The sequence below is a fragment of the Dreissena polymorpha genome, chromosome 1 (assembly GCF_020536995.1).
Source record: "Dreissena polymorpha isolate Duluth1 chromosome 1, UMN_Dpol_1.0, whole genome shotgun sequence".
Classification (NCBI taxonomy): Eukaryota; Metazoa; Mollusca; class Bivalvia; order Myida; family Dreissenidae; genus Dreissena; species Dreissena polymorpha.
The window spans coordinates 15,777,833-15,788,129 of NC_068355.1; the positions used below are offsets into that span (position 1 = coordinate 15,777,833).

At 36.5% G+C, this 10,297-nt stretch overlaps 1 long non-coding RNA gene across 1 annotated transcript in view; it reads right to left on the bottom strand.

Moving 5' to 3' along the window:
* The window catches only part of LOC127872483 (uncharacterized), a 28,504-nt gene extending 24,428 nt beyond the window's left edge, over window positions 1-4,076 (bottom strand). The window contains exon 1 of the long non-coding RNA XR_008045727.1: window positions 3,538-4,076. This is a non-coding gene — a long non-coding RNA (uncharacterized LOC127872483). The remainder of the gene's footprint in view (window positions 1-3,537) is intronic.
* Window positions 4,077-10,297: the final 6,221 nt, after the last annotated feature.

Below are 10,297 nucleotides of genomic sequence, written 5' to 3' on the forward strand. Positions count from 1 at the left end.
ATCTGACGTAACCAGCAAACAAACGTAAATTACTTATAATTGTTCAGTGATGTATTTAACATATACATGAAAAAGAATAGGTTTCTAAAACAGAACATGTGGTTCTTCCGCCTTAGAATCGTCCAGATACATGTACCTGTATATAATTCGAAAGCCACATAAGGATATCTCTCTATAAACCGTATTGTCCAAACTTTAAAGTAAGTCCTTAATGCCAGACGCTATCAAATTGGAAATTTAAACAATACATGCGCGTGCTGTATTTGTCATCAAAGGCTTTACATATTTTATTGTATGCATCATTGAGTTGATACATATAAGATTGAGGGGGGGGGGGGGAAGCCGGGCTGATACTAAAAGTTGAATTTGTTTGAGTTAAAGTAATTATACCAATCTAAAAACAAAAACAGTTCCATAACTTTTCCTACGCAACTTATTTACGAAATTGCTTTGAAGTTTGACGGAGAGTAAAGTGTCACCAGTTGGGGATTACTTCAAGGAGTGTTAATTGTCATCAGCTGGGGATTGTTTCGGGGCCGCGCAAGAACAATCTTAAGTTCACTGTTACTAAAACAAAATTATTTCAACTCAATAACTTGAACTCTGGTGGATGTATGTCCCTAAATTGTTTGTTTAGGTAGCATGGAGTCGTGTTTGGTGGAAGTTTCTTTACGGCCAGTGTCATTGTTCATAACAAATGGTATTTCAATATAAAAGTTTCATGAAGATTGCATTGAACATGTGATGGTAACTTACATGTAAATCTAGCTTAGAAATGTATTTATTTCATGCTGCTTCAAGTTCAACGTCAATTTAATTAAATTTAAAATCTGTTTGCACTATGTGAATTAAAGGGGCCTTCCAACAGATGTTGGCATGTATTGAAGCTTGTCATTAAATGTTTTAAATGCTTTATATTGATACATTTAAACATTTGAACTAAAAATCTCCAGTAAAAAAACAAGAATACAATTTTTTTTAAAGTAAAAAAGTAACCCTCAACAGGGCTCGAACCACTGACCCCTGGATTCTTGAAGTCTTTCGGGATTTTGCCATGCTGTGTTTTAGTTAATTAACCAATAATTATTTGATTTAAATGCATCTGATCGAATGTTAGACGTCAATATGCGAAAGTAATCCGATAAGGATCATACTGGCAATGGCACGATCTTTAAAGTGGGTTTTAGATAAATGTTATTTTTTACTTAATAATAATAATAATAATAATAATAATAATAATAATAATAATAATAATAATAATAATAATAATAAAATAATAATAATAATATCTTTATTTCAAGAAGATAAACTTGTTAAGAAACACATTGGATCAAATTACATAATATGCAATTTATATAATACGTTTCTTATTTTCAACAAGGTCTTCTAACATAAAACAATTTACAACAAATACATTATCCAACGACAAGCACAATAAGTTTGGAATTAATTTATTATATAAGTTTGGCAAAATATCTGTCAAGGCTGAGTTTAAACAACAAATGCATAGTTATCTTTTGCAAGAAATAAAACATTAACAGGAATGCTATTGTCAAGCAATATGGTCCCCTACCGGCTCCACCTTGTAAGAAATTCCACCATTTTTTGAAAAAAAAAAGGTTGCCATAGCAACCACAATTTTTGACGTAGGAACAAAATGAAATGACGTGCATAATGTCCATATTGCCATCCATCCATGTTGCAAGTTTCGTGAAAAAATATTAAGAACTTTTAAAGTTATCGCAGGATCCAGAAAAGTGTGACGAACAGACAGACAGACTGACTGACACACAGAGCGTAAACCATAAGTCCCCTCCGGTGAAACCGGTAGGGGACAAAAAGTATACAATACAATTATGATAGCTTATATCCCCCGACCCCGGAAGGATGTGTTATAATAGGATCATGCCAAAAAGATTTTCGAAAGAAATTCGTTGAGTGAGAGAATCTTCCGCCAAAAAGTAGAAATAACTATACTTAGAAAACAAGATTTGTGTAAGCCTTTACTTTTTAGGTTGTTTAAACTTGACTCACGATTTAAAAAAGCATTTCAAACAAATAGCATGATCTGCAACTCTTCCAGAACAGAACATTATCGCATATAAAATATAAGAAAACGACCCGAAATTAAATAGATAAAACCCAACCGCTGTCTTAAATAATTGAGTATGAAGTAAAAGCGCCCTAATTGTGATGCACATTTTGAATCACCTCTCATTTTTTAATTTGACAGGTCGCCGTGGTGTAGTGGATATGGTGTCCACCTAGCGTAAAAGTACCGAAAGCGCACTGTAAAATGTAAATAACGGAAATTATTAGTTGACCAGTTACATTTTTTAATCAAAGAATAAACAGAAACTTGTATATTAATGCATTCTTCATGGACGATATCGTACAAAATCGATCATCTGCGCGCTTTATCGGGAATAAATCGCGTGGCAATTAAACACATTAATAAAGCAAAGATTAAACATGGGTAAGTTTCAATAATTGGTACCATTCTTATTGTTTACTCGCAAAATATTACATTGGGATCGTGGGTGTGGCGGGGACGTTTAGCGTAGACGTAAATGACACGTTTATTAAAAACGTGTAAAGGCAATCGAATTAGTCTTTGGTCTAATTATTTAATGTTTTGTTAACCCACCTACAATACTGATTGCTCGTTTAAACAAATGCATATAAATATAAATTGTATAAAAAATATAACGTTTGTTGAAATTATGAGCAGTTTACGTCGTATTTGCTCAATCAGAAGTTTATATTATGAGTCTTATTGTCTTTGTAATTTACATTATCCACGATGTCACCACAACCGTTTAAGCAAGTTTTTATCAAGAGCGAATTATTAAACAAATGGAATTGCAAACTAATACTTGTTAAGTCAGTAAATTCATTGCATGTAGTTATAATACTTGTTAAAATCCGTAATGGATAATATGATGATACATTATTTGTATTTCATTTCATTTTTTTAATTATTTGTTTAATTTGCATGTCTATGTGTTTCATGTGAAAAGAAAAAAGTGTCCTGTCGCCTATGCACTACAACAACCCGACAGCATAGCAATACAACGAATAGCTTAGCAGCTTTGTTGCAGTCTTTCAGTTAACCAATTAATCAAGCGGTATCATAAATTATTTAATAGGTCAATTGTTTTAAAACATGTTGCATCCCTAAAATAAGTGATTGTTTAGTAATGAAAAGAGTATTAGTGTTATGAAGTTAATAAATTAATTAAATGTGTGTTGTTTTGTTTGTTGTGACTCTTGAGCGCAATAATAAAAAGTGAACCATTGACATGCATTGAATGAGATAGTAAACGCCTTAAAAACCTAGCCCGAGCACACACTGTCTCAAGTACAAGTAAAATTGACACATCCAGTGTGTAACGCGCTAAAGAAATTATATTCTACCGTCCAAAATTAATTAGCGTCGTCTGTTAATAATGAAGATCTATATCTAAATAGCAGATTACGGAAAACTTCATAAGAGAAAGCCGAAGAATAAGAAGCATACGATAATTACACACTTACATTGTTGTTTCCAATAAAGACTGACCATGTTTGTAACAGTGAAATCGTGATCGTTACTTGATACCAGTGGTTCCGCCGAGAAAGGTACCACTGCCGCGTGGTCTGCGCTGTTGCCCGACTACCGACATCCGGCGTCGTTATGGCCCGTAAAGCCTCCGCAACTTCCCGTCAACGTTACCTCGAGCGTGGTGGCATGGCCACAGGTATTTGAGCGTTAGTGTCTTCCATTGGTTCCGATTGTAGACCGACGTCCGGCGTGGCCATGGCCCGCAAAGCCTCCGCAACTTCCAAACTACGTTTTCTCGGGCGTGGTGGCATGGCAATATGAAATTAATAAGCCGATAAATTTCAAGCACTGAAACCAATATAACAGCTCAATGAATGAATATATTGTGATGACTGCTTTAATTACGTCCGTAAATGATAAGAGCACAAATAAAGTTTATTTATGTGTGAATTTTTGAAAAATGTATTAAACCATAAAAATAATATTGTTAATAAAAACGGAAAGCGAACAATGTTATAAACAACGAGTTCATTTGAATGCAAAACTAAAGTAAGCGCAGAATTAAAATAGTCTTGATAATAAAAACGGAAGATGAACAATGTTATAGACGATAATTTTAAAATGTCAAATTTAAACTTTATCATTTTTATGATAGGTCATGCGACCTATTTTCTTCATATCTCCGCAATCGATTTCAGTATATCAAAGCAACAAACACTACCTCTACTTGTAAACGCATCATTGCTGTTGTTCCCCAAGGATCTATTTTGGGACCTCTTCGATTTCTTATTTACGTTAATGATATTTCATTAAATCTTACATGTTATTCTGCAACGTATGCTGATGATACAACATTGCACACTGTGGGAACTAATATTCAAAATAATCTACAAACAAATCTTTCGATTGTAAAATAATGGTGCCAAACTAATAACAGGACTATTAATCCACTGAAAACATCTTGTATGGTATTAAGGTCAAAACAGAAAGTTCAAAAATAAACAAATCTAAAACTTAAAATTTCAGATACGGTGATCGAAACAGTAAAGTGTGAAAAACTTCTTGGCCTTTATATTGACAATACTCGTTTTTGAAAACTACACATTGACAGAGTTTGTTTCAAAACTGTCGTCTCGAATGTTTCTTCTGTAATAAGTAAAACCATATTTAACCCAAAGGGACGATAGAGCAGAAGTGGCAGAACGTGAAAGAAGCAGTGACTTAAACATGCCAAGAAGTACTGGGCCCAAAGTCTTACACCACAAGGAGTGGATGTTAGCAGAGACGCTTCAGAAAGTTGAGGAAAGACGAGAAAAGAAGGCAAGTATAAACAACAGCAGAACACGAGTCGCAAAAGTGAAAGCACAAAAAGAGTATACCGAAGCAAATAGGAGCGTCAAGCGAAGTATCAGAGAAGACAAGAGGAACTACCTAGAGACGCTTGCAACAGAGGCGGAATATACAGCCTATCAGAACAGAACGAAATATCTGTACTCCATCACCAAGTGATTAGCAGGAAAGTTTGCCAAGCCAGAGAGGCCAATAAGGGACAAAAATGGAGGAGTAATACCAGATGATGAAAGGCAGAAGAAGAGGTGGATTGAGCACTTCTAAGAGCTACTCAACAGGCCAGCCCCTGTGAACCCACCGGAGATTCTGCCAGCTACAAGCGATCTGCTAATCAAATGCTGCACTCCCACAAAGGAAGAGATCAGCAGCGCCATCAAACAATTGAAGAACGGCAAATCTGCAGGACCTGACAGCAAACCGGCAGAAGCGCTTAAGGCTGACGTGGAGACCAGTGTGGACCTACTAAACCCGCTCTTCAGCAAGATATAGGAAGAAGAAATCCCAACAGAATGGAAAGAGGGTTACCTCACCCAGCTTCCCAAAAAAGGCGACCTCAGTTCCTGCTCCAACTACCGAGGAATCACGCTGTTGTCCATCCCAGGAAAGGTGTTTAATCGCATCCTACTGAACCGAATGAAAGACGCAGAAGACCCGCATCTCCGTGACCAACAACCAGGCTTCCGAAAGGAGAGATCGTGCACGGATCAGATCTCAACCCTGCGCATCATTCTGGAACAATGCCTGGAGTGGAATTCGCCGTTGTATGTCAACTTTATTGACTATGAAAAGGTGTTCGACAGCGTTGACCGGGAGTCCCTCTGGAGACTTCTGAGACACTACGGAGTGCCAGAAAAGATCACCAACATCATCCGGAAGTCTTATGAGGGAAATGACCTGCAGAATTGTTCACGGCAGACAACTCACGTATGTCTTTGAAGTGAGAACTGGTGTGAGGCAAGGCTGTTTACTCTCACCTTTCCTGTTCCTGCTGGCCATAGACTGGGTAATGAAGACATCAACGGAGCAGAAGCGGAATGGAATTCAGTGGACACTCTGGGAACAGTTGGACGACCTTGACTTTGTCGATGATTTGGCTCTTCTCTCCCACACCAAACAACAGATGCAGGAAAAGACAAACATGGTATCTGACAACTCAGCTAGACTGGGCCTCACCATCCACAAAGGGAAAAGAAAGGTGTTCAGGACCAACGCATCAAACAACACACCAATCACAGTCCAAGACATCCTTCAGAAACGTTGGAGGTGGATTGGCCACACCCTTCGAAAGCCTGCATCCAATACGACAAGGCAATCCCTCACATGGAACCCCAAAGGGAAAAGGAAGAGAGGGCGGCCTAGAAACACCTGGCGCCGTGACCTGGATGCAGATGGTAAGCAGATGGGCCAAACATGGGAGCAGCTTGAGAGACTCGCCCAGAACCGAGACGCCTGAAGGAAGCTGATTGGCGGCCTATGTCCCAGATGGGACCACAGGCGAAGATGAGATGAGATGATATTTAACCCTTGAAAGGCTTAAGCTCTTCTATAATAGTTATATCTCACCTATATCCGACTACGCATGCGTTACCTGGAGTTCAGCGGCCAAAACGGAAATTAATAGAATTTTTAAAATACAATTGCGTTATGGTGCACATATTTTAACTAAAAAGTACAACACCAATTCAAGAACCCTATTTGAGGATCTAAAATGGTTGACTTTCGAACAGCGTAATCACTATTTCACGTCAGTTATTGTATTTCAAGCATTTCACAATCAATCCCCAACATACATACGTGATCTTTTGACGCCATCACAAAATATGCACTATCACTTGCGATCTTGCGAAAAGATGGATTTAAAGCTTGTGCGAATACCCAAAACAAACTATTTCAAACGATCGTTTTTGTTATAGCACAAACATTTGGAATTCGTTACTCCAATCTATACGTCAAACAAACAATTTAATGATATTTAAGAAAAAATTTAAAAGCTTATGTTTCTACCACCCTTTATAAAAAATAAATAAATAAATAAATAAAATTAAATAAATCGTACAAACACGTCACTGTATTTAAATGTTTCTGGTACTAAACATGTTTCGGTCATAGCCTTCATCAGTAGTACATTAATATAAACAAATACAAAGGAAGTGACGTCAACGTCATACAATAACGTAACGTCGTTTGGCGGAAAAATATATAGTACATACTATTACATAATACATAATACAGAGACGGATCATTGCTGATACAACAGTCTATTAGTAATAATATAATTTATAAAAAAACATAGTAATAGACAAACATCAAATGTATATGTAAATTATGTTTATGTTCTATATGTCATACAGCAGTTTATTATTTAGACCGTTAGGAATCATAGTTTTTAATTTGTGTATCCAATATGTTTCTTTACATAAACGGTCTAGATTGTTTTGAACAACATCAATTGGTACAAAGGAGAAATCTGATAAAGTGCAATCATTGTTTTTTACCACCCTTTATGAAATAAACTGAACATGCTTCATGTTTTTTAGTAAATAACCTTGTTTAATGTTTGAATACTGCTCTTGCACAAATGATAATTGTAGTTATATGTCTGTTTTTAATTATGATATATTTCAGTACTGCACCTAGTAAGAATGGACTACTGATGACTCCGAAGGGCACCCTACAAAACCTATATTCCTGAACGTTTTCCTTGAGCACAAGACAGGTTATCACAGTCCTTTAACCATAGGAATCGAGTAACGTCGCGCTGACCAGGTTTCAGTCCAATCTGCAGAAACGCCTCCTCTATGTCAGCAACGACAGCTATACATTGCATCCTAAGTCGCAACAAAATGCCACTTAGGTCTTGAAACCTTACCGGACCCCTATACATGCACTCGTTCAGGATTTTATTCTCTTTCTTTGTCCGTGCTGACGCCTCGTATACGACTCGTAATGTGGTGGTTTTCTTTTTTTTCTGGTGATATAACGGCATGATGCGGCAAATAATGTACCAAACCATCAACTGATGACCTTTCAACCTTTTCAATCACTCCCTTGTGTAATTGGTCTTTCATCACGGCATCATACTTCATCATTTAGTCGGGTTTTGTTTTCAGTAAACAACTTTTCAAGCGACCGATGGCCAACTATCGGTTCACTGGTAAATCTGGAACTTCCTCAGCCCAAGGCCAAGTGACTTGATAACGTCCATCTTCAAATTGAATAGTATCTAGAAACATTTTCATGGCGACTTCGTCATCTGAAACATCTTGTTTATCTATGATGCCTATTGACTCGAGTTTCCAAAAGTCCTCTAAGCTAGGCTTGATTGGCAACACACTATCTCCATTTGTAAACAAACTTGTATTGCTATGTCATTGACTTGCGTCATGATGAGCAAGCATGGTCCATCAATGTTTCGATCAGATGTCCTCCCGGTTAACATCCAACCTTACTTAAATCCAAGTATAAACACACCAGGATGTAGCTCGATTCTTTGAAATCCAGGTAGTAGTCGTTAGCAACCAACATTTCAATAATTGACGACTCGTTTTCCGTTGGCCATGTGTCGGCCAGATCTTCCTTGGTAACGCGCGGAGATGCCAGCGTCTTTCTTATGACGCTGATGCTCATTTGCAGTGGCCGGAATGATGAAACTGTCCTCAGTTGTTTCCGATATTGCCTGCACGCATCTCTTGCTGGCAGAACACAAGTTGCTTAGACAGGTAATTATTCAACCAATTGAAAGTTGCGAACAACTGAGGTTAATTTGATATACACATCTCACGTTGTTTTTTAAAGTACAGGTTTCCCCCCTCCCCTCAAACATTAGGAATACAATGTATTTTTACTACGAAACTGTTGTTCGGTTTACCAGCTCTTAATTTAACGAAAAAAACACAACTTTTCTCAGTATTTTTATATCCTTTCTTTCATTCCTTTTATTTATATGTGTGGAATAATTCTTTCATTGACATCTTTATCTTTATATTATATTTTCCATACTGGAAAGGGCCTTTTGATGATGTTTCTTTAGCTCTAAACCCTATTATTTTGCGTACATTATCTACACAATGTCACTGTAGCGTAACAATATATGTTTATGTTTGTACAATAAAATATGTTTTAACTGAATCAAGCTAGTGTTGAAAGCAAGCTTCATACTCACACAGTTTCAGTGAAACATCTGCATCAAAGTTCATGTTATTAAGCAGAGGCCATTTTCTATATAAAGAAATACTGGCCTTGACTTTGATATAACCGACCTTAAAGTATTTTCGGTATGTTTGCAAGCTTGATAGGATCAAGGTTTAATCAACATAAGTAGATTTAAGTAGTTGATCAAAGTTCACACGCTACTGACCAACCGACCTCCCTCATACCCCAATCTAAAAACAAAGACTTTTAAATTCGTTGAAAATTATCAGCTGTACTACAGTTGCTACTATAATTGATAGCAGGGAAAGCAACTTTGTTTGTAATCAACATTTAATTTCCGAGGTAATTGCCCCTTCATATGTGAAAAAATACAAGTGCAATATTTTTGGGAGAATTTATTGTGATTAAAATGCTCATATGGTATTTCTTTCTTTTTGAATATAAGTGGTATTTATAAACACCCAAGCCTTACAATTACCTTGTTTAACAAGAACGGATTGAGCTGACACCGATATTTATTTCATAGTGCATCAGATAGTTTAAATCCTGATTTGTCTTAAGTGTTTTAACATTCAAACAAACACATTTTGAACCGCTCGTTAAACGCAACCTGCAGATAATATAAAAGTCAATTTGCAACTTGTTTCACGGCTATGGTTTAAAATATAAAATTACGTACTAAATGTTTCTACTGTTTATACAGTCGATACTTGATGGTTCGAACTCGATTGGCTCGAATTTCCGGTTTGCACGAAATACAATCGAAGCAGCAATTTTGTATTTCTATATATGTTAATGTAAATTTCGGTCGTTTTACTCAAATTCGCGATGGTCGAAACAGCGGATGGCTCGTACTGTTTCGAGAATCGAACACCGCACCACGCCGGACAATGAGCAATAGGAAAGCTCCAGATACAAAAGAATGACAATAATTTTATTTTATGCTTTCCGGTGGTTTATAGAGAAATATCAGTGAATTAAAACTGATAATTTCACTGTTTCAAACAATGAAAATTATCAGTGAAAATTATCGATACATTTTCACTGTTTATGTTAAATGACGTCATTTTTTTTGACGAAATGACGTCATTTTCCCGACGAAATTCTTTAGTTAAACTCTTTAACAACGTATATAAACTGTGAAATAAAGCATAAAATAAAAAGAAAATTTGTTGGGTTCGGTGGATTATCGATTTTAATTCACTCGTGACCATATAAAATATATATTTTCACTCGTGGCTGCGCCACTCG